General features: G+C 33.6%; 1 long non-coding RNA gene across 1 annotated transcript; it reads right to left on the reverse strand.

Moving 5' to 3' along the window:
* Nucleotides 1-14,698: 14,698 nt before the first annotated feature.
* On the reverse strand, nucleotides 14,699-24,503 carry LOC138305576 (uncharacterized). The gene is made up of 5 exons (XR_011205723.1): nucleotides 24,356-24,503; nucleotides 18,245-18,334; nucleotides 16,864-16,953; nucleotides 15,253-15,342; nucleotides 14,699-14,770 (listed from the first exon to the last, which is right to left on the reverse strand). It is a non-coding gene; the product is annotated as an uncharacterized lncRNA (long non-coding RNA).
* Between the last annotated feature and the right edge of the window lie 414 nt (nucleotides 24,504-24,917).

A 24,917-nucleotide genomic window follows, 5' to 3' on the forward strand; every position in this document is an offset into this window, starting at 1 on the left:
TGCTGGGCAGGGGCAACCAGGGGAATGGCAAGGGAGGAACATTCTAAAGAAAAATCTTGTTCAATTGGCCAACAAAAGCATAAAAATGAAACAAGGGGGACATCATACCGGTCTTTAAAAAATGCATTGTTTTCGAAAAAACTGCCAGAGGGGGTACATGGAAAAAACCTATTTTCCTTCCCTCCCAACAACTATTTACAAAATTTTTTTTCCGGACAAAAAATACAGAAAATATTTTCATAGCCGCCTAAACTTTTCTTATTATTTCAATAACTCCAAAAAATCCAGTCTAAATTTAACAACAAACAAAAACCAACATTTTGTCAAACAATAATGTTAGCTAATTTTCTCGTTGATTTTTCTATTGTCTATAGTTTGAATTTTTTTCGTATTGGAACGAACTTGATGAACCCTCTAGTGACTTCCATTTTTTAATTTCAATTAAACCGGAGAATTTTTTAAAAAAGCCCAAGTAAGGAATAAATTATAATTTAATATTGATAATTTCTGTTTAAAAAACAACTCACCTTGGTAAAGGTTAGTTTACATGGGAACTACCTTTCATGGTCTAAGTGGTTTTTCTGTAGTATTTGGGACAATAGTTAAAATTAAAAGTTTCAGTTTGATAATTTTATTTTTATTACACTCCTTAAATTTGATTTGTTGGCTGAATGTCGACATTAAACCTTTCAAGTGATCAATGTAAGTTTAATTACTGGGAACTACACTTGGTGTATAAAGAAAGGCATATTGGCAAAATTTAAGGGGCAGGGGGCGACTACCACACGCATGGGATAAAAATTAAGTATAAAGTTCGAATGGAAAAACGTAACTTAATCCACTATGGTACTGCTTTGCGTGTGATTTCAAATCCCGTAGGTTTGTTTTGTTATCATCAAAAAAATATTTCATTCAACTGATTGGTGTTCTTCTTTTGACTTTTTTTCCTAAAGTGATATATTTTTCCAAGTGTAAATCACACACAGACACGTTTTATCACAAAACTGACCTACCATTATAATCTTAGTGTATAAACCCACTTTTTGCCAAAAAAACATAAACATATATATGTTTGATTTATAAACCAAAATGTATTATATCCACAGAAATTATTATATTGATAAGTTCTAGTTAAGATTGGGAAATATCTTTAAATCTTTGATTTGGGGCTGTTGTATAAAAAGGGCCCGTGGGAAAAACGTTGATACATATTATTGTTGGTTATCTTTGGAAAAAACAATTAAGAAAGTAAAAGGAGTTTTGGAGAAAAAATCTTTTAATTTGTGTAAACATAACATTTTACCTCACCTTGGCTAGGCTTGTTTCACATAGTACGCAAAATTACTAAGGGGGGCCACGATTTTTTTGTTTAATTTTCAAATAACTGCATGGTAAACATTTGGGCCCAATTAAATCAAATACTCCGAAAAGGGAGATGTGTTAATGGTACCTCCAAAAAACACTGCAAAGCCAATATAACTTTACCACAAAGTAGATTAAACTTTAATACGAATTCAAAAAAATATCTACATATTTAGTCTTTAAAATGTTTTTTCTGTATGGAATTAATCAGGTATAACATTGCTTCAGATGGGCATGATAATTATATTATTTTCCCTCAGACATAAAATAGAAAAAAACCAAAATTTCGAATAGCATTCTTTACCCATTATTCATTTAAAAACAAAACAAAGTTCTAGTTCTAAAAACACAAACCAAACTCTATTTGTCAAACAATATTTTTTTGTAACAAAAAAAATTTCTCGTTGATTTTCATTGGTCCGTAGTTTCCAGTATTGAAACTTTTTTTTCCCAAAATTTGGGACCCACCGCTTTGACATAATTATGCTTATCACATATAAGGGTACAGTACTGGATTTTTCGTCCAATTAAAAACACATAAACCCATTTAACAGTGTAAGGTAAAAACCTTTGAAAGATTGGAAACATAATCTTTAAAGCAAAGTAAGCCAATTAAAATAAATATAATTAAAATATTCCTGTAAAAAAAAAACTCCAACCTTCACCCTGGGGACATGGCAAAGTTTTTTCCTATGGGAGGAACTAAGTTTCAACTCTAAATTCTCAAAGGCCCCGTATGGAAAAAACAACGTTATAAGTGGTAGAAAAACTTGTTGGCTTTCATAGTTAGGGAAAAAACTTTATATTTAATTCCGACCCAACACCCATAACGAAACCAAACATTTCAAAAGTTGAAAAAATTAGAAAGAAACATTCTTATGAATATGTTTTCTCTATTCTTCCATCAATCAAATCAAAAAACCATTGCTGCTGAAAAACAACAAAATCAGTTGTTTAAAAAATAGGGTTTTTACGATTAATTTTCCACCCGTTCCCCGTTTGTCCATAGTTGATATTCCACCAATGGAAAGGGGAAACTCGTCAAAACCCTAGTGATTTTTAAATGGATAAATATCTTTTCCTTATTTTAAAACCAGAAAAAAAAACACATATAATGTATATGTATATATACTTATTGGCTCTTTGGAGACAGGTTGTTTTCATAATCATCAGAAAAATGGTAGTTAACTTTATTCCTTGCAGTCTTTTTATAAACACTGAAAGGGGAATGGTTAGTTCAGGAAAATATTTAGTTTTAAGGATACACGTGGAAAGAATAAATAAGTATAAGGAGTCTAAAAAAATGTAATTATTTACTTACCGTAGGTTCTGCCGGATTTGATTTCAAATCCCCATTTGGTTTGTTGTTTCTTTTTGGGGCAAAAAAAACCATTTCATATAAGGTTTTGATTGGGACCCATCAGTTAGCATTCATTCTCAGTAAGTTGATATAATTTCCCCCAGCCAATAATTCATACAAAAAACCACCCATTCTATAACGTTTATTGGACAAATAAAATATCCAATTATTCCACAAATATGAATCATATTGATATTTTTGATTTTTTTTAAATAAGTTAATTCCCGAATATTTGTTTCATGATCCACTTTTTAGCGGGTCCATTCCCCCCCCCACGAATATTATCGATACCTTACCTTTCAAATCTTTATCCTTCGAATAGAAACCACCAGAAACATTACTTTAAATCCCTTATATTTTACAGTCTTAATTATTTATTTTCCCATAAGCTCAATAAATTTACACCCAAATTTTTAGGGTGTTTTATTGACCATTTATAAGGTTTTAAATTGAATTTTTCTTATTGTTTTGGGCTCAGCACGAGCAAATGGAAAAAACATACCACTCGGAAAGAGTAAACAAGTGGCGTGGGAAATTTTCCCTGCCAATTTATTTAATGGAACATGAAAAAAAAACTAAATAGTTCCGTTCTGATGAAGCTTATACAATGTATTCTTGGGATGTGAAAAGTTACCTGATATAAAACTTTAAAAAAATCATTTATATGATGTCCAAAAACTCACTAGTGGCAAATAAATAAAATTAAATTTTTTTAAGGGGCGTTTTGCATAGTATGGTTTACAGACACTGTACACAAGATATAAAAGTGGGCATTTGATATTTAACCGCAGTTTTTCGGGACGCGCGCGTCCCCGATTCAAATCGCGCCCTGGCTTATTGAGAATTTGTGAACGAACCAGAGTGCTTCAAACTTTTTACGATCACGAAACTTGGAGTTTCTTCATTGAATCAAATTCACGTTTAAAAATAACTTGAACTACATGGGATGTATTAAAATGGCTTATCGTACTGAAACATTTATATTAATTTTTCCCTCTAATTTTTTTGAGGTAAATTCACGAAATGAATGGGACGGTTCGATCGAAGGAACAACACAAAACAGGTAGGCCAAGTTGACATGTTAGTATAAGTGTACCTTTGTAAAACGGTTATTGTACAGAATCAAAATAAAACCCCGTTTACCCGACTCGTAAAGAATGTTAGGGCATAAAAGTTCCATCCGCTGTTATCAAATCCACTTCTGTTGTTTGAGTTTTTCGTCATATTCTTTTTCACATTTACATTGCCATTAGTAAATGTTTTACACACAATTACATCTTGTAATGAACAAAAACCACTTTTTTCTTTTTTTTTTTTGGGGGGGGGGGGGGTATACAAGCGGTTTGCTGACACAACTATGTAAACATTGCGACGTCATTCGGTATGTGAAACAAACTGGTACATTGTACCAAACATTGTTAATGTTTATCAATTTACGCCAACAAAGGAGAGGACGGTAGTAACATTGACAATGTAACTTTTTTTTTCTATAATTGTATGTAAATGTACAACGCCTACATTATACATATGTGTTCAAAAAACCTAATTTTTGATAGGTCTGCGGTGATGTCTTCGGACCCGTTTACCGAATCGGTACTGAAAATTACTTAACAGTGGTCTGCGAATTTTGCGGACCGGTCATATATACAAATTCCGCGTGCCTCCCCATATTTGCGCGTTGTGAACATACTTCCATTTCTATCGCGAAAAAAATTTTAAAAGGTTAGAGTAGTCTTTGAGTGAAAATCAATGGGGTTTTATTTAACTCCATCAGCTTCACCCCACTGGGGACCTGTAAATTTATTTAAATTGGAATATTGGCAGTTTATAAAGGCGGATAGTTTTAAAAAAATTGTATGAATATGGAAAATAATTAGAGGTAAAGATATGAGTGTGATGGATATCTTCATATTATCGAACCCAAAATTTTCCCCAAAAACACCAAACAAAGGAAAAAAACATAATAAATTTGGAAAAATTTCAAAAAGAAACTGTGAAAACATATAAAAAATAATGTTTTTGGGTACGGGACGTGAAGGACGCAAAACAATATATACAGCAAAGATATATCTAATGGACCGACACCAAAACAAACCTATGTAAAATTATGTCGACGGACAAAAAAGCATTTATATAAGATCAATTGAGAAACAAATCAACGCAGGTGACTTAAAAAAGGGAATGTTTCTTAAAATAAAGAAAATATTGTCAAGAAAGTTTTTATTAAGGCCATTGTTTAAACCATATTGCTTCTTTAACAAGTTGAAACTGGTTTCATCTTGTAACTGTATTTCATTCATTAGAAAAAACAACATATGAATAATTCACTTTCAAAACAATGCAAAACTATATAAACATAACAACTCAAAGTTTATTTAACGATCTTAATATGCATATTTATTTATTAAAAAATAGGGGAGACTTTATTTCATATTGACGAAACAAGTATGAGGAGTGGGGGTGAGTGTAGAAAAATATTTTCAGATGGGACAGAGGTTAATTTTGTATTTTTATTCCTTACGGACCAAAAACACAATGGACAAAACAATCCTAGGTATAAAATAAAAGAACCACATATCTTTTTTATCATATCTTCATCAACTCAAAAACCCCCGTCTGTTTAACCCACAAACAAATTCCAGTTTGATCAACAATAGGGTATTTGCGAAATATAAAGTTCTCTCGTTGGCATTATGTGGATTTTACGTATTCCATTACACGTTTGTTCTTGAAACATATGATTACGGTCCTTCCATAATGATAAAAAACAAGAACCATTTATTAAAGTCCACTGATCCCCAACAAGTTATTACCTTAAGGGGACATTTACAGGGTACATTGTATTTATTAGGGTTAAGTTTGAGGATATGTGAAAAAAACCAAACTATTTCAAAACGAAAATTCTTTCAAAGCAGGTAAGGCCAAAATAAAAATATAATTTTAATTAACTGTTTCATTGTAAAAAATACATGGCGCGCCATTTATGAAAGATTTGGGGTCTGCAAAGCTTCTGGCAAAACCTATATAGGGACTTGATATAGGGATGTTTTTTCATTATGAAGAACAGTTTAATGCTGTAAATATTCTATGTGAGAATTCGGTTACGTTCTTGGTAATTTTATATAAAACAAATATTGTGAAAAAATAATTCGTTTTTAAAAAAATAACCTGGAAATTCAAGCGGATGGTTGAGAGCCATGCAATTATATAATTATAATTACCATTTAGTAAATTGGTGTTAAAAATTAGGGGGGACAGTGGATTATTTGGATATAATTTTGTTTATTAATGTAAGCACCAGTTTGGACCTTATTATGGGACCAAACACACTACGTAACCTCCTGTGGGTGTGCGTTCACACCTTGTTGTGATAAGTTTCATTCTCAGTTTGTCGGAAGCCCCAAAGGCGAGTTGTTTACCCAGTGTAAAACCTGGTCCCTAAGTTATGGCGCATACCACGTGTATAGGCTAAAAACTATTAGTTACTATATAAGTCCTTTGCAGAAAAGGTATTACAGGTGTATTCCTTGGTATAAAAAAATAATATTGCACAAACCAAAAGGGGGGACACGGGGTACGCGGAAGGGGATAGAATAAATATTAGCATCCATAAAGTTCGAATATAAAAACATTACATACCGTAAGTGCGGCCTCGGCGGGGCGTCCGTTTAATTGCGTGCTTCCTCAGAGTTGTGTTTTTGATGGAAACCCTCATTCTAGTGAGTGAATTATTCTTTGCCATCTCATCTAAAAAAGTGATAAAAATACCCAGTTTTAATTCACAGAACAATGTCGTGATTAATTGACAATTAGTGATTAGTTTTAAAAAAGAGTAGAAGAAAAAGGCTTTATTTCGAAAAAAAATGACTGTTATGTAAATGAAATTTCGTAATATTGTATTTTTTAATGGAAAATAAGAAGTAATAGTTTGAAAAAGTCTTTATATCAAACCCAAAACGATTGACAAAAAAGTGATTATGTTAGATCAATTGAGATTTTCGTCGCATGTAATCTAAAAAAGGTAATGCTATTCTCACAGCAAATGGAAATATTGACATGGGACAGAACAATCTGTGAATAAGGCATTGAAAGCTATATGTTTTTTTTTTTTTTTTTTTTTTTTTTTTTTTTTTTTTTGTTACGAAGTTGAGCTTTTGAATAAACCACCTTTCCAAATAAATGCAAAACACTATAACTTACTCAAAGTTGATTAACGAATTGCCGATCATATATATTTATATTCTTAAAGGTCACGTATCAAGAGCAAGTATAAGTATGGACAAATTATATTTCTGCGACAAATTACAAACGACCAAAGCCAGGTAAAAAAGAAAGTTTATATTGTTCCATTCTACAACAAACTCAGTTGTCCAACAATAGCTTTTCCGATAAATTTCACGTTGACTCTGATCGAAATACCTATCCACCACTAGTGAATTTTAAATTTTGTGGGGTTTTTATTTACACATGTCTCCTATATTAAACAGACCATATCTATTATGTTTTGACAGATGTATCATATCACATAAATGGTATAGAGAACTAATCCCACAGTTAACACAAAGACATTTACAGAGTAAGGTTAAACTTTTGAAGATTAAACAGGAATATTTTCAAACGAGATTCTTTGAAAGCAGGTATGCAATAAACATATTTAGTTTCTTATTCAGGTTAAAACAATTCCACTTTATAGGAACTACGTCACCTCTTGCAGTTTCCGTAGTTTAAACATAGTAATATCAAGTTCAGTTGATATTTATATATACACTCCTAATTTGATTGTTTGGCTGAATGTAGACATTAACCTTCAGTGATCAATGTAAGTTAATTCTGGGTTCCTTGATGTTAAAAGGCATATTGCAGAATTTAAGGCAGACACAAGCATGGATAAATAAGTATAAAGTCGAATGGAACGCACTTACCCTAGGTCTGCCGTGTGATTTCAAATCCGTAGTTGTTGTATCATTCAAAAATATCATCAACTGATTGGTGTCTTCTTTGACTTTTTCCCTATAATTCCAAGCGTAATCAACACAACACGTTTTATCACAAAACTTTGACTACATATATCTGAGTGATAACATTGCCAAAAACATAACATATATATGTTGATTTAACAAATGTATTATATCACAGAAATGATTATATTGATAGTTCTAGTTAAGTGAAATATCTTTATTATTTGATTTTAGCTGTCTTAAGTGATTGGCGTCTTATTTTAAATTTTTTCCTAAAGTGATAAAATTCCCAGAGTAATCAAACAGAACACGTTAATTACAGAAATGACTACATGTATATTAAAAGTTATAATAACGTAATATATCTTAATTAGGCATAAAGCCGAAACGGTTGGAAATACTGCATTTTATGGAAAACTAAGGCAAAATATATTCTTTAATCGCCCGTATGGTAAACACGTATAAGTGTAGATATTTTTATTGCAAGTAATATAAATAAAAAAAAAATTATATTTTCATCAACTCACACCTGTCTGTTTAAACAATAAACACTCAGTTGTCCAAAAATAGTTATGCGATAAAATTTCATGGTGACTTCAATGCGATATCGTGTTCATATGTGTTTTCTTGATATATTTATATATGTGTGTGTGAGCGTTAGGTGAGGTGTGTGTGTGTGTGTGTGTGTGTTTGCATCGGTTCAAATGATTTTGTTTTTATCTGGTGGTTATGTGCTGTTCTTCGGTAACCTGCTGGACAATTGCTTTATTTAATATAAATGTATTAGGAATTGAAACTGCTACCACATGCAGGCACTCCAATATTTGTTAATACGAACAATAGCATACCAAAAGTGTGATATACGGGAAAGGGGTACGCCGATAATGTCAATGTAACACGGTATATAGAGGTTTACACAACGAGCAGCTATTGGATATTGAATTTATTTCACTCGAGTGAATTATTTTTTTAACAAAAGTTACAAAAGGGGGGGACACGAGCTTTAGCGAGTGTCTTTTGTAACTTTTAAAAAATAATTCACGAGAGGGAAAATTAATTTCAATATCCAATAGTTGCGAGTGGTGTGACCTGTTTCTACCACAATGTTTTTCGTGACAATAGGCCGCCCACGTTTTTTACTAGAGTTCCGTATGCAAATTAGGCGTAGTGATATAACCTGTATGATACAGAAACTAATTGATATGCAAAAACATTCAATTTCGTAATTTATTTTTTATTACTTTAATAATTGATAATACACAAATATTTCTATAAAATAATGATGATTAAATGTATTTGATATCCAAAACCCAGTCATTTCGTTCTCTTTAAATCATATTGACCGGGGACTATATGCGCGCAAATTTAACAGTTGTGTGGCCTCTCGGCATGTGAAGTAATTTTTCCCGCGCGGATTGTTCAACCCACTCTAGTCCGTGTGTCACTGTCGGAGTAAAGCACCCTTGGCCTTTGGCGTTTCCTACAAGTACACACGGACTTGTTTTTTTGATGTTTATTGTGAAAGATCCACCATTAATGGGTCCCGAAAACAATGACGGGAGCGTGTTTGGTAATAGTGGTCTGTTTGCTACGTTTTGAAGTTGAACATCACCGTTTGATGACACTAGTGATGATGGCCGGGGGGCCGGATGATGGATTGTTTGCTGGCTGACCGATCTGCTCTGAGTGCGCGTTCGACAATGTTCTTGAGATCGTCCTATGTTGGTTTGAGTTTTATTGTCGAATAGTTGTTAATACTCTGGATGGTCTTGTGTCCGGAAATCTGAAAGGATGAAAAAAAAAATGCAAAAATATGCAAGTGATTCGTAAAAAAGTTACAGTAGCCCTACTGTACCGAAATATTTGTGATGGGATGTATTTTCTTAAACAAAGGTAAGTCTGCATTAAAAACACACATTTTTGTTATTATTTAACGTACAAGAATATTTATTAATGCCTGCATAATCTGATTGGGAGGCAACCCGTTATCATTCAACTTCTGTACAAGATACTTTTCTTGCGCTATGGTTCGTGAGGCGCTTTCCATTTTCCCCTGTTTTGCTCGTCAAGCCTAAAACATTTTTATTGCAAATATTGAAAAATCCTGTATCACGGGTCATAATTCAGTAATCATTTAGTATTAAAGTGCAAATAACCAGGACAATCGACCTTGACCTGTTGTATGAAATTTTGAAACACTGTTTCAGTACACACTGTAATACATTGTATAGCCTGTGTACAATCTGAAAGGAGCGGGGCTTAGTTTTTGTTATTTTGTTGACAGCAGCTGTTTATTATAATGGAAGTTTATAATGAATTCATAAAATAGTACCTGCATTTTCTGCCATTGTAGTCATGAATCTTCCCAGTTTATTTACGCCGACAGCTGGCACTTAAACCACCTGCTAGATTTGTCCATGTTTGTATTAGTGGCGATATAATAGGGGGCATTCATCATGGCAGTATGTTGGCGGACGGCGAGATTGGTAGACCTTATAAGTGGCGACAGGGCAGCGTGATGGGTTTTAGGGGTAGCCCAGGCGCGCGGGGGGACGGCCCTTACATTCTTAGGATTTGATCCAGGCCTTGTTTTAGTTTGCCGTTCACGAAATTCAATATACTCATTATTCTCTGAATCTTTACATAGCTTAATATCCCCCAACACATATCCCTGTGTTCAGTAACCTCCGCATGCCAAAATTCACAGTATTTAGAAACCAAACTTGTTCTTAACAAACTGTCAGGGTTGTGTGAACCAAGTTGACCTACGTCATACAATTTATCTATATCTTTGTCTGAAACAGCATCAGCCCCTCTTTTCTAAATTTCCCTTTCCCCTCTCGTTTTAGCTTTTTTGCTTAGATTTGATAACCTCCATTACCTTAGAAAACTCTACACTTGTTGTTAGTTGTTTGCCGTAATCTTTCGATTTCAAATACCGATCAATGCTACATGCCATGTTTCTAATGTTTCCATGATTGTTTCTAACATTCATAAAAAAGATACAAAGTAAACTTGTTCAGCTGAACTGGCGGAATAGATTCTAATGGCCTGTTTTTCCTTGAGAACACTCTGAAAAAAATCTCGTACTTTTTTCATATCTAAATCAGTTTTTTTTCTTAGTGTTTTTGTTGACCTCTGAAGCAATGAATCTGTCAACATCAAAATCTTCTAATGAATCTTTGTCTGACAAATATGGATCATGGGGCTTATCAACTGGGGGTGTTAATGTACTCTGAATGGTTTCCGATATCGTGACAGATCTAACGTTAGTTTGTGATATTGTAACGTCGCGACCCCGGGCATGACGGTATGACGTCGAACCGATACCGGGCTTCAGTTGCTATTTTGCCTGAATCAAACTGAATTTCAAATCGGTCGAAACCATAATTAGTGTCTGCCTTTGAAATAAACTTGATTACTCCACTTTCCCCGTCACATAGCTTCACTCTGTCGCCAATATTGACCAAATCTTCGTCCATCGCCCATGATGTTCCGTTGTGTATTAAAGCATTGATCACAGTGTTTAAGCTCTCCAACAATCAAAACGCCGGAAAAACCGTTTATCAACGACGATTTAATCCACAAGATGAATAAATCGAACAGCCATTTTGACGGTGATCAGTTGACCGTCGATTTAACACGTCAACATGATTGACGTCACGTCAAATGATTTCATGGGTTTTTGGGTGTCAGTTATACCGTCATATACTTCACTTTCCTGGATAGTTTATATAGTAGAAGTGACAAGTAAATGTAAATATTTAGAAAAAAAATAGTTTTGGTTGAATAGTTTATGATTAAATCAACAAAATATCTCATCCATTCAGATGAGAACATTTTCATAACTTTATCTTTGTGGTACAGCATTAACTACCATACGAAATATCTCGATTTGATATTCGCTTGGTATTCGATGTTTGATAAAAAAAAGTTATATTTACCAATATAAATAGAGCATGATCTATTGTTGTGTACGTTTTAGATTATCTTAGTTTAATTTTGAACCAATAATGAAGAGACTTGTCGGTATCTCCAAGGATGTAACACCGAATTCAATAACTCTCTTATTTGATCACGAAATTGTACTCACAGCGAGTATCTGAGTGGGTTGCAATTTTCGTTCTCCAAAAACCTTTTCCGTCTCGTAGCGTTTTATATGTACGAGTATATCTTTAGGAATCTGAAAAATAATATACGAAGTGGATATATGTTTTTATTGGGTTTTTTTTTCTTGTGAAATATGATTTAACAAGCTACAATTACCAAATACCTTAAATTGCCGTTTCCATCAAAAACAAAATCTCATGATGCCATTTCATAACTGTAATTAAAAAGCTCACATTGATTCTTAACTTTTCAACTCCCTTAAAAGAAAACATACTGTGGCTTATCTGACCATTGTATTGTTTTGATTGATTTACCAATCAACTGCTTCAAAATACAAGTAAGCTGTATAATTATGGATAAGATGAAAAATAATTTTACATATCGATGTAAAATGACAATAACTGATAGATCACAGATGATATCAGCTGTGATTTTGTAATAATGGTGATATGTATGGTTGAAAATGTAGCCTGTACAATTCCTTTTACAACCCGGTTTGATACAATATCGTGAATGACCAGCAATAGAACACTTATATCCTATCTGGTCAACTAATCAGAAATATGTAGAAATGTATACATAGTAAATGAATAAAATCAAAAGTGGAATTTTTTTAGCAAATGTTTCGTATTTTTTTATTTTTTCTTTGACTTGACAAACCAAAAGCTTTTCTTAACAGCAAACTATTATTATTAATCAGTTAATAACATAAATAAATGCATGGTGATGCAAATAGACTTTTAGGCTTAGAAAACATCACCCGATGCGTTTACTGGTGATTTCGAGCTCCAGACCGCTGACACTACATATTACTGATGTATCAGAATTCCCTAAATAAACCATTGACTATTTACAATTCACAGATTGAGAATTTGAATGTAAAGAATAGTGGCGTCTCAAAAAGAACTATTACAGCACATCACCTACCGAAAGCGTTACAAATGAAAATAATTGTAAGCTTATCTTCCGTTAATATGACTAAGAGTTTCTAAAACGTTTTGTGTCTTTTATAAATGAGCACATCCATTGTTCTTTACCAATGTATAACGTAAGCATCATGCCAGATGGTTATTATGTGTAGCGTCACATTTTTCATTCACTGGTCTTCAATGTTAATCAGTAGTACTATCCAAGCTTGCGCCTCCCACTCTATCCATTGAGTTGATCCGGTATGTCTGATAGCTGTTACAGACAGCCCTATTGAGCGTAATCGAGCAACTATAATCCAGTTACCAGAGCGTCGTCTGCAATGTTGATGAACCGATATGGCAGTGCATCTCCTGTTTACTACAGCGATGCCAGTTTGGCATCTTTAATCACCAATCTATGGCCAGATTTCACATATTGAATATCGGGTTCATGGATGTGGCAACTCAATCCAAATTCCAACCTGATGGGTGATTCCTATTGACATGTGCTGTTCAAGACTTTACCGGCATTAGCATTCGTCGTAGGATGAAATTAGGTATCATGGCAAATAGCTTCTTAATTCGTATGAACCACATTCCATCAACCGCATGGACCCTCGCCCAGTCGTAAATGACAGAGGCAAATTCTTAAAGGTCATGAATGAGGTCTGTCGTGATGTGGACTCTTCGCCCAGCCTTGAAAAAACTGTCGCCAACTTTGTTTCCTATATAATTTTCAATTCTTTGACTTTTCTCACTTCCTTAAGGTGTTGGGTGCGTCGAATCTGGTGTATTCTTGGAGATACATAAGTGTTCTGCAGTTCGGTGACATTGATCAGTCTAGCCTTGCCTAGTTTCTGTGACATTGATCAGTCTAGCCTTGCCTAGTTTCTGTGACATTGATCATCTAGCCTTGCCTAGTTTCTGTGACATTGATCTATTTCTAGCCATGCCTAGTTTCTGTGACATTGATCAGTCTAGCCTTGCCTAGTTTCTGTGACATTGATCAGTCTAGCCTTGCCTAGTTTCTGTGCCGGTGACGAAGAGAAGGACATACCTTTCAGCGTCAGCGTATAATGCAGCAGGATAAAGAAGACATCGCTGTCTAACCTTTAGATCCAGATGTTATGGTACCTCTTTTCTATCGCATATATGCAGTACAGAATTACTTTGGAATCTAATCTTGTGTTCATCGCAGTTTCTATTTCCTTCTTCCATTTGGTCTTCCCATCAGGAGTATACCGGTAAGCAGTTCCTTCGCAGATCAAGATGACAGTTCTCCTCTGGAGTTTCCTAGCATTAGTTGAATTACTCAATACACTATACAGGACACTAATTAACTTATCTTGTTCTAATCATTCACCTTCATTCAGCTTCCGATGAAAGATGCCATTCTCTTCGATCCCGGTTCAGAAAATAAGCAAACAGTGACAACAGAGAGCTTCTAAAAGGCTACAAACAGAACCACTGCACATGACTTACGTGCCTCCTCGATCACACAAGATGTGATACAACAAGGAAGTTGGGGGAAATTAGACCATTCGGGAGTCTGCATGTACTGTAGTGATCCAGCACTAAGAACTAAAATAGGGACTGTAAGTGTATTATTTTTGAGAGACGCCGCAATTCTACAAAATATATAACATGAAACTTTGAAGTGCAAATTGGATATCAAGCCGAATTACATTCAAATTTCTGTGAACCGTAAATAGTCAATATTATATTTAGGTAATTCTAATTCACCAGTAACTCGAAGTGTTAGCGGTTTTGAGTTGAAATCACTAGTAGACACATCGGGTCAAGTTTAGTAAGGCTAATAAAGGCATAACAATAAGACTATTTTGCATCATCATTTATACATTTGTTGTTGTTGTTGCTTTTACTGATTAATCTTAATAGTTTACTGATGAGAAACTATCTTGGTTTGTCAATTCAATAAAACAGATACGAAATATTTGTTAAAAAAAAAGCTCACATCTTACCCATTTTAGTTCCAACCCTGCTTTTATCAAAACATGTAGCATCCTGATGTCGCGAATGCGTACGAGATGATGTATTATATAGCCAGGGATCTGAAAACAATGTACCACATGAATACACATCGGCGTTTTTTTTTTATTTTTTTATTGTTTTTTTCCTAATAGCGTAAGCTAGCATATACAAACAATATCAATCATCATAATGTTTTTTTATGACTGCAATTACAAAATCAATATTCATCAATTTGCAATTGTTTAAGACAAATGTGGCTGCTCAAATTGTTCTAACGGCTTGATATCAATATGTTATTATGACCATCAGAATTACAATTTATACATTATTTATAACATCTAAAAAAAGTAATGTTATTTTATGAAGAAACCAAATTGATAATTCGATAATGACAATTTTTTTCTATTATTGTTCGCGTTGGGTTTAATCCTCCTACCAAAACATTTATCATATGTTTAATTTAAATTCGACATGAAGACACAAGAATCCGAAAATGACATATGCTAAATTTCAATATTTATCTTCTGTGATTTTTGTCACGGATTGTATGCTAAGGATTTACCCGGTTTAGGTCCAGTCCTCTTTCTATCATAACCTTTATCATCCGGATGTCGCCAGTGTAGAAGAATTTATGTATAGTAGAGTCAGGGATCTGGAAAATGACCATACGATGTAAATATCTGTTCAAAGAATTGCTTAAAGCATGTTGCCAATTATGGTATAATTTCATAACTGCAATTTAAAAAAAGTATTGATTTTAATATTTTCAATTATTAACTCGATTAGTAGGTAGAGAACATTATGATGTGGCTTATCTGATCATTTTATGTTATGACCCATCTACAAAACTGCGCATTATACATATTAATTGAATGCTAACTAAATTGAATAATAAACGAACGTTAATCTTATACATCGATGATAAATAAATCATTGTGTATATTATCGATAGTGTTAGTATGATAATGATGCTATGCAAGGATGAATTGTAACCTGTAAAATATCATGCATATGCCGATATAATAAAAATGTACACTGATAGGCGATTAAATGCATGTGGTCTATGTTGTGGTTTGAACTGATTGTGGGTACGACTTTTACTTACGTTACCACAATCAATTTTCATTTTGATAATACACGCCAACGTAAATTTACAGACGAACACTGGCCCTGTTTCTTCTAAATAATGTTCATAGCACAACAGTAATTTCACATCTTCAATTGAATCTTCTGTTAAAATACATTTCTACATGCATAGTTTTTTGCGGTCCTAGTCGTAAATTGGAGTTGATTTTGAAGCACCGGAAGCAACCTTCGTCGCAATAAATGCTAAAAAGTGACACGTCCGGACCGAAATTCCGGTATCTTAATAAATCGCATCCGAATTTCCTTAAAACACAAACTTGGAAAATATCATGAAAATAAACAGACATAAACAAGAATAACATTTACAAATATTGTTAAATTAAAATGGAGGTTCACTTCCTATTTTGCCTAATCATTGATTAACTGATATTACAGAAAGCATCATTTTATCATTTTTTTTCTATTTTTAGTCAGCAAATTTGTCAAGTTGGTATATGATATTTCAAGTTCAAATAATTCACAACCATAATTATTTACATATTTGAAATCAGCATGAAAATGCAAGAAAACAATACATGTTAGAAAATAATGACATGGGTTTTCCCAAAAGTATTATGGACCTACCTTAAGATGATGATTTTTTAAACAGACACTGTTCTTATTTATTTTCATACTGATGTAAGATAATGTTCTTACAGTACATTGATCATACCTTTTTTCAGTTCTACATAAAGTCATAAGAAACGGAATATAAATAATGCCATAGAAAGTATGTTGGCTTGGAGTTTAACAGATGATTCTGAAGGCAAAATACTGTTTTCAGTTGCGAATTATTGGCTGACAAATGCCATATAGAAAACGGCTAATTCCAAATAACGCGCTATGCTTAACTTGTCCTGCTAGAATTATACCTCCTAGTTTTGACAACTGATTGCAGCTAGAAGCTTAAGATGTAGTAAATTTCTAGAACTATCTGAAGACATTTTTTACCCTTCATGAAGAGACATGTACTCCCCAAGCGTTGAATACTTAGTTCAATAACCATCTTTTTTATTCGTTGTCACGAAATTGGACACACACAGCTTACCCATTTTAGTTCCAATCCTCGTTCTATCAAACCCTTTAACATCATGTTGTCGCCAGTGCGTATAATGTCACTTAATAAGGGATCAGGAATCTAAAATAATATACAACAAGAAATATATCTTCATGTTTTTGTTGGGTGTCACTCTGTTTGAAATATGATTAATATAAATATTGATGCTATATAGCTTAAGCTGCTGTGTGTATAGAAAACAAAACCATGTTATCATGTTATGCTGCATAATGTTTTTATCATTTTAATACTGAAGCAATAGAAACATATCGATATTAAATTATAAGATTTACAACTCTCTGAAGAAGAAAACGTTATGTTATGACCTTTCTGATTATTCATGGTTCACGTGTCAATCAACTTTCTAATTAGAAACTACATTTATTAAAACAGTAAAGTTTTTCATATATCAGACCACAGATGACATCGACTATGATAAAATAAATATATTGCATGCAAAGATCTTTTGTAAATCTATCTTTACATACCGGTATAGTAACATAAAAGTGCTTAATTCATTTTACGCGTTTGGTTGCATGGTCCGTTTTGTGCTGTAAACTGATTATGGTTACGACTTTTGCTTTTGTTACCATATTATTTGGTTTATAAACGCAAACGCAAAATTAACGAAGACGGGAAATACTTATACAACATACAATATATATAGAACTTTAATATCAAATCTAAAATTAAGTTTGTGTTGAAAATGTATTTTATTTAGAAAATGAAAAAGTATGATTTTATATCAACATGTGTAATAATTGTTCTGATTGGTTTACGTGTTGGGAATCAATTCTCTTCCTACCAAAACATTTATCAACTATTCTTTCAGTGTCGCGATTGCGTACGATTTTTTGTGTAACATAGTTAGGAAGTTGACAATATTATAAATCACGAGAATATATATAAGTGTTTTTGTTGGGTTTTCTATTGTAAGAAACATGATTTTGCAGACTATTGTTGCGAAATGACTTCAGCTGCTGTATTCATAGAAAAAAACCCAATAATGCCATTTAAAAACCTATCGATTTTTAAGTCTTTCATTGTCAACTAACATGAAAAGAAAACATAATACTGTGGCTTATCTGATCATTTTTATATAAGAATTATAGCACAGATGCCACATGGAAAAAGGCTCATTCCATAAAACGCGATATGTTTAATCTGTTGTTTTCCAGCTAAATCAATTCTCATAGATTTGACAACTGAATACAGCTGGAAGCTAAACGTGATATTTGGTAGCAATTGTAAAGAACTATCTGAATACATTTTGCACCCTTCATGAAGAAATACTCGTATGCACTCTACAAGGGTTGAACACCATAACAATCTTCTATATCAATTGTCACGATATTGTACATACACAACTTACCCGTTCTAGTTTCAATCCTCCTTCTACCAAAGCCTTTAGAATCACGTTGTCGCCCGTGTCTATGACATACTTTATGATATAATCAGGAATCTGAAAAATAATATTCGACAAGAATATATCTTTATGTTTTTGTTTGGTGTCACTCTGTTTGAAACATGATTAAGATAACTATTGCTGCTATATAGCTTAAGCTGCTGTGTGTATAGAAAACAAAACCGTGTTATCATTGTATCCTACAGCAGGGGCGTAGGAAGCGGGGGGCAGGGGGGGGGGGGTAAACATATCAATTTTTGGTACTTCATTTTAGAATATTTTCCTGCGCGGTGCATTTCCTAAAAAGTTCAAGCAAGACTGATTTTAATATGTTTTATTCAGTATGGCCTATATATACATATTCAAATGAAAAAAGGAACTAAAAAGTAATGAATAAATATTTTTATACATGCATCAATAAATCCAATCTCTAGATTTCTTTCACGTCGACTGTTTTACTGTTAGATATTCGCATTAAAGTGGCCAGTGAAGCTGACCAGGTAAGCTTTGTTTGTCATCCTAATTTTAATGCCATCAGATAAAATAACGTTTCAGACTGAGAATATTACCTTTGGAATTAGTTTAAAGTTCATATTATTCAATCAGAAGCACTCATATTGTTTTGGTAGGTAGATATTGTTTCTATTTGTGTCAAAGACAAATTAGAGCTAAAATTTGAAATATGATGCATAACTATTATGTATACATAGCTAATTAATACATAAATACATACGAAATAATCTATATTGCTTTTGTGCATGCACAATCAGTACTAAATAGTCCATTTTCCGTCATGACGGAATCAGACTCTCCGGTTTTGGTTTTCGCCTTTATATATGCCTACAACAGTCACCAGACACTTCCGGAATTAGCTTTACAACAATGTACCTATCATTTGGGGATCTCTACGTGCAATTTTTAAAAAGTTGAGCTTATTGAACTGTGTGAGGCAGTGAAATCACCCAATCTATCATGACATTAGATCTGGATTTTACATCTCGATCGATCCCCTGTACAGTACTGATGTTAATACTTGCCCATCTCGGTCTCATTTTTGGACGAATGTCGATTCTTACACCAATGATTTTTTTTTTTCATTTATATATCATCAACATTTATATTGTATGATATTTTGACTACCGCTTCGTCTGAATACTGACAAATTAGATAGGAGCAAATAAGAGTTGTGATGTCTGTCGATTGTTTGTTGACGGCCGGCATGCTAAAAGTTTGATCTTCAACATATACTGCCAACAATTGTATAATGTTCCTGGCTAAGGCGATATCAGATCTACATGAACACGAAATATTACCATTTATGGTTTTCCATAAAGAAATCCACGGGAGAGGTCATGCGAGCCAACTGCATTTCATTGACAGGTTAGTAAAAATGTAAAAATGTAATATAAATACATATTTCATCAGAATTTTTTGTCCAAATGATAATATAATTATTTAAGCTCTGTCGGTGATGAAACATCTTTAGTAGCTAAACTTTATTTTCACAAGATTTTTTTATATAGGTCATAGGTTGAAAGTACATATACAAATTTACAACAAGTATAGCTGAAATGGATTGAATTACATTACTACTGTAGTAACTAGTACTGTATATGTATATCTGTATTTTTTTGTTATTTAAGTATAAGAAAGTGCATAACAGATGCAGTTGATCTACAAAAAAACATAGACCTGTAGAAAATGTATGCATAAGCTATGTGTTGAACTTATATGTATCTTACAGGTATTTACATGTATTCTAGCTGTATTGAATGATCTGAGCATCATGAGGTGAGAAAAATACTTTGGCCACCTATGATCCATGTCTTATCCGTGACAGAGAATCTTTGGACATTTCATTATCAATGGGGAGGAGGGGGTTTGGTGCAGCGGTCGAGTGGTTTATGCCTCGACACACTACTACAAGCCCTCTACCTCTGGTTGGCAAGTTCAAATCCCATGTTTGGGCAGTTGGTAGGAACTGGCCACTTATCAGTGGCTTTCCTCCACCAATAAACCTGACACGTCCTTTCATGACCTTGGTTATTAATAGGGTGTTAAACTAATGAAACCTAACGGTGAAGGAATCAGCTATTCCTTACTGTATTGCAGTAAGTGTTGTTCCTACAAAAAATGTTTGTATGAAAATGTGTTAAGTAGTGAATGTACAGATCTAGAAGACAGCCTAAAATCAAGTTATTTTATTCATATTTCAGCTGCATGCAGACACTCAGAAAATGGATATATTGTATGAGAATATTGATGAATCATCTGAACAGTCACAGATGAATTAGACCACTTACTGTCTTGCCTATTCAATTGACAAGCAGATTATGAACATGAGTGATTTTAATTCAACCGCAGAACAATTTACAGAGAATCTTGGAAATCATGCACCAAAAATTGTTGAGGATATCGAGACCAGCATCTGTGGGCAGTCTGGAAATTCATTCAGTCTGGAAATGATGCAATATGGCCGACTGACAACTTTTAACTTCCACAAGATTTGTGAAGCAATAAATTGTCATCACTGTCCTCAATCATTACTGGAATCAATCATGGCAAAGTATGAAACAGGTGTCTGCATTTCAATGGGAAAGAAGGAAAAAAGTACCTAGTTCTTCAGGACCTATATACAAAATCATGTACGTCTATTAAAAATAGTGCATGTAGAGGAAAAGGGTCTATATCTGATGTGAACTTTCCATACATTGGTTACAGTGTAGATGGGATTTCCTCAAGCAAATGACACAGAAAGAAAGTGATTATCCAATACTCCTTGAAACACATGCATTCAAAAGAGGTTTCATTGCATAAAATCGCATTTATAGCTAGTTGACAATAAATCAATTATTTCTGAGAAATCTGAACAAGCGATGACCTTTTTGCTCGATTCTTAAACATAAAATATACAGTGGTTTGACATGTTATGATATATACATGTAGCATAAATGTATGTTTATCACATAACTAACCAACTGGCCCGTCCAGCAATGTCATTAATATCACAACACACCTGTACATTAAAAATACTATTGAGACGTCACAGGTACAAATAATGACGTCACGATGAAAATATGATGTCACACAAGTATCTTGGTAGACAGAAATGTCAAATCCGAGCTTGATTACAGTATAGAAATGAAATGGAAAGTTGATAAGTTCTGTCTATATCTCCATAACACAATTGTACCAATATGATAAATATAATCTAACACTCATGGCGTGGTAATATGAAATGTATTAATCTCCTTAAGCGCTATGATATGCCACTTTCCATAGTGTTCATAGACACTCATGTAAGTATCTGTTTGTCATTCATAAAACATTGTATATATATTATTGAGATATTATGAGGTACTCTAAAATATATTAACATAAATGCTGTAGATATTACGTCGCCTTAATTCAATATGAGAGTTACTAAACACCTGTCTTAGCTACATTTGTACATATAGCCAAACATGTTCATGCATGGTTTAGGTTGATGATGATCTATGGTTTAGGTCTCGGTTTTGCTGCTTTTATTGCAATATATGATGGTCAACATGCAGGTTGGGTATCTGGGTGTTTTGTGGTAGTTCTCCCCGCAACGGATTGTTTTATAACATATTTATGTCGCTTTATTTACACTTGTGACTGTAAAGTGTTCCCATTCTTTACACCGTTCAAACTGCCGATTTGTTGTAGGGAAATTAGTAAACGTGACCCTGTGTATTTATTATGTGCTACTAAACATGGATTCACTATTGCATATGCCCCAACAAAGGTGTTTTACCCTATTTTTATTTTATTTCAGGTTAGGTTTCTCATTGTCTGCATGTAGTGAAAACCTACTTTCGCTTCGCGTTTGTCTTGCATATCACGAAGAAAAAATGTCCATCAAGGGACTATGCTATTTCAAAGAAGATTAATTGGTTTATGTCTTAGCAACTTCGACTGAATTTTAAACTTCATCCCAATCAAGAAGTGGGCGTGGGCAACTAAACGACAAATTGAAAATGTGCCAAGATCGAAGTGGGGGGAGGTTTAGAAAATCTTGAGAATCTTTGCCCCCACCGCATTTAAAGGTAAGTTTTTATATATCGATTAGAAATGATAATGACTAAAAGTAGACCACAGACGACATCGTCAGTAATGATATATTTCTGATTCTATGTAATGCTGAAACTGTAACCTGTTAAATTTCCTTTACATACCGGTATAATAAAAAATGTTTCAGATTAGGCGTTTGGTTGCATGGTTCGTTTGTGCTTTACATTTAAAAAAAATGAAATAAAAAGTGGTATTACCAATGATGCAACTGCTCAAAATAAATATGACTATATTGATTTCATGAAATAGTAAAGGTAAGTATCTCATTATATCGATGTGAAATAAATACAAAAAGATCACATAAAATATTGGTAGTATAAAATTGGTGGTAAGGATGAAAAGGAATCAGTAACATTTCATTTAAATAACGGTATAATTTGTTTATAAACGCAACCATAAATTCGCACATGAATACAGGGCATGAACTAATGAAATGTAAATATATATCGATGACTTCAAGTCCCATTATGTTTTCGTAATATTTCTAATAATCAACTATCAAAATTCAAGGTGGCGACCTGTCGGCCTTCTTGTTCACCGATCAGCCCCAAAATGCAATATACACAACTAGGGCCCTAGGGAAACCTGCATGTGAAATTTGTGAGATTCCGTCAGTACTTTCTGAGAAATATCGGTAACAATAATTGTTAACGGACGGAGGAGGGACAGACCACGGACCACGGACGAAAGGCGATTTGAACAGCCCATCATATCACGATGTTGTGCTAAAACGACACTTAAGTAATGATATTTATACACTATTTTGCTTCCTGTGAGGTCTTCATTAAAAATGTGAAACCTCTGACCTTCTTTTAGTTACAACAATGGAAGACCAGTTAGTTAGTAGTTGGAATAACTTTTGCTGATCCTTTTGTGTTTACAATAAAATATGTGTAAAGTTAAGACCAGTTTAAAACAGTTTGCCATGTGTCACTAGTAAGAATAAAACACTTAGACGATAATATGCCATGGATTTATTTAATGAAGCATGCTCTGTCAGATAATATTTAACAATGTTTTTACCACAACATGTGGTGTTATCAAACTCTCATTTTGAATCAGTGCCTTCCTGATGAAAATATTACTACATATATCTCGGAAAATACACGTCATCGTATTTCTATCGTCTAAAGGCGAATATGATTGTGATAGAAATAATGTATTTATTCCTCACACGTACGTTTTTTTTTTAATTACAAAAGGCACTCGCTTAAGTTCTTGTCTTTTGTAACTTTAAAAAATAACTCACTCTTGTGGAATAAATTCAATATTCAACAGCCGCTCTTGTGTAACCTCTATCTATACCATGCCGATCAATTTCTATATTACTACTTGCTCTGCATGTTCTTGAGAATTGGGGACCGAGAAGTTACGATGTCTCAGCATAATACCACCAGCCCTCCACCTCTGGGATGTGAGGTCGAATCTCATGTGGGGCAGTTGCCAGGTACTGATCACTGGTCGGTTTTCATCCGGCTTTCCCCCATCAACAAATCTGGCACATCCTTACATGACCCTGGCTGTTAATAGGACGTTAACAAATACATCCACCTCTTGAGAATTTTAGAAGATCAGGAACAATTTACATTCCTGTCAGGAATCATTGGACATAGGTCGCCGATATCAACAAACATGGCTCGACTGACATGGCCATACAAGCATGATCCGTCATATAAGTGTTATAAACCGTATGTATCTGCTTCTCATGCAAAGTATAATGAAATATGTAATGTATATATTAACCATATGTTTTATGCTAGAAGAAGGATGGTCAAGGGGAGTCAAACTTGATATGATAGCAAAGGACCAGTTTAATGTCGTGATAATCTCGATTTTAACAAGATGATGCAGATTGTTTTGACGAATAAGTATTTGGAGTACATTGCTGTTTGGAATATTATTAAGCAAAGATTACAAAAAAGTAATTAACCGTTAATACAATAAAAGCTACTATTAAACCTTTATTGACATTAATCAACTCACCTGGTTTGGATCGGCACCACGTTGTAGAAGTTTTGAAACTTCCTCTTCATTTTCGTCTAGTACATCCCCACTTACAAACTTTTTCTGAATGATATCATAAAATCAATATGCATATTAAGCATTCAACATACGACATCGGAAAAATAAAGAAGAGTTGTAAAATCCGTCCACGCTCCGATTTTTTTTTTTTTTTTAATTATGTAGTGTTAAAGGTCTATTTTATCTAATTGTATTTTTTTAAAGGCATAAATGGCCTCAAATAATGTTTTCTAACAAAACTTTGGGTATGTGGAAAGGGGATCCCTTGTGTCCAGCTTTTGAACATATTTTTTTCATTATTTTTATTATTTTTGTTAAACTGAGATACTGCGTTCTTTATTTCATACGCCTTGATAATGAGCATTGTGCATGAGTTTTCTCATGTGTTTTAGCCAAATTTATTTTATCCCATGCAAAACTCTTTTATCAAATAAACGTTTACAATCTGTGTTTTAGTCCTTACTTGCTTTTTCTTACCCTGAACTTTTATACTGATATTAATGCATGACTTGTAGTTTGGCCC

Source organism: Argopecten irradians, chromosome 13, assembly GCF_041381155.1.
Source record: "Argopecten irradians isolate NY chromosome 13, Ai_NY, whole genome shotgun sequence".
Taxonomy (NCBI): domain Eukaryota; kingdom Metazoa; phylum Mollusca; class Bivalvia; order Pectinida; family Pectinidae; genus Argopecten; species Argopecten irradians.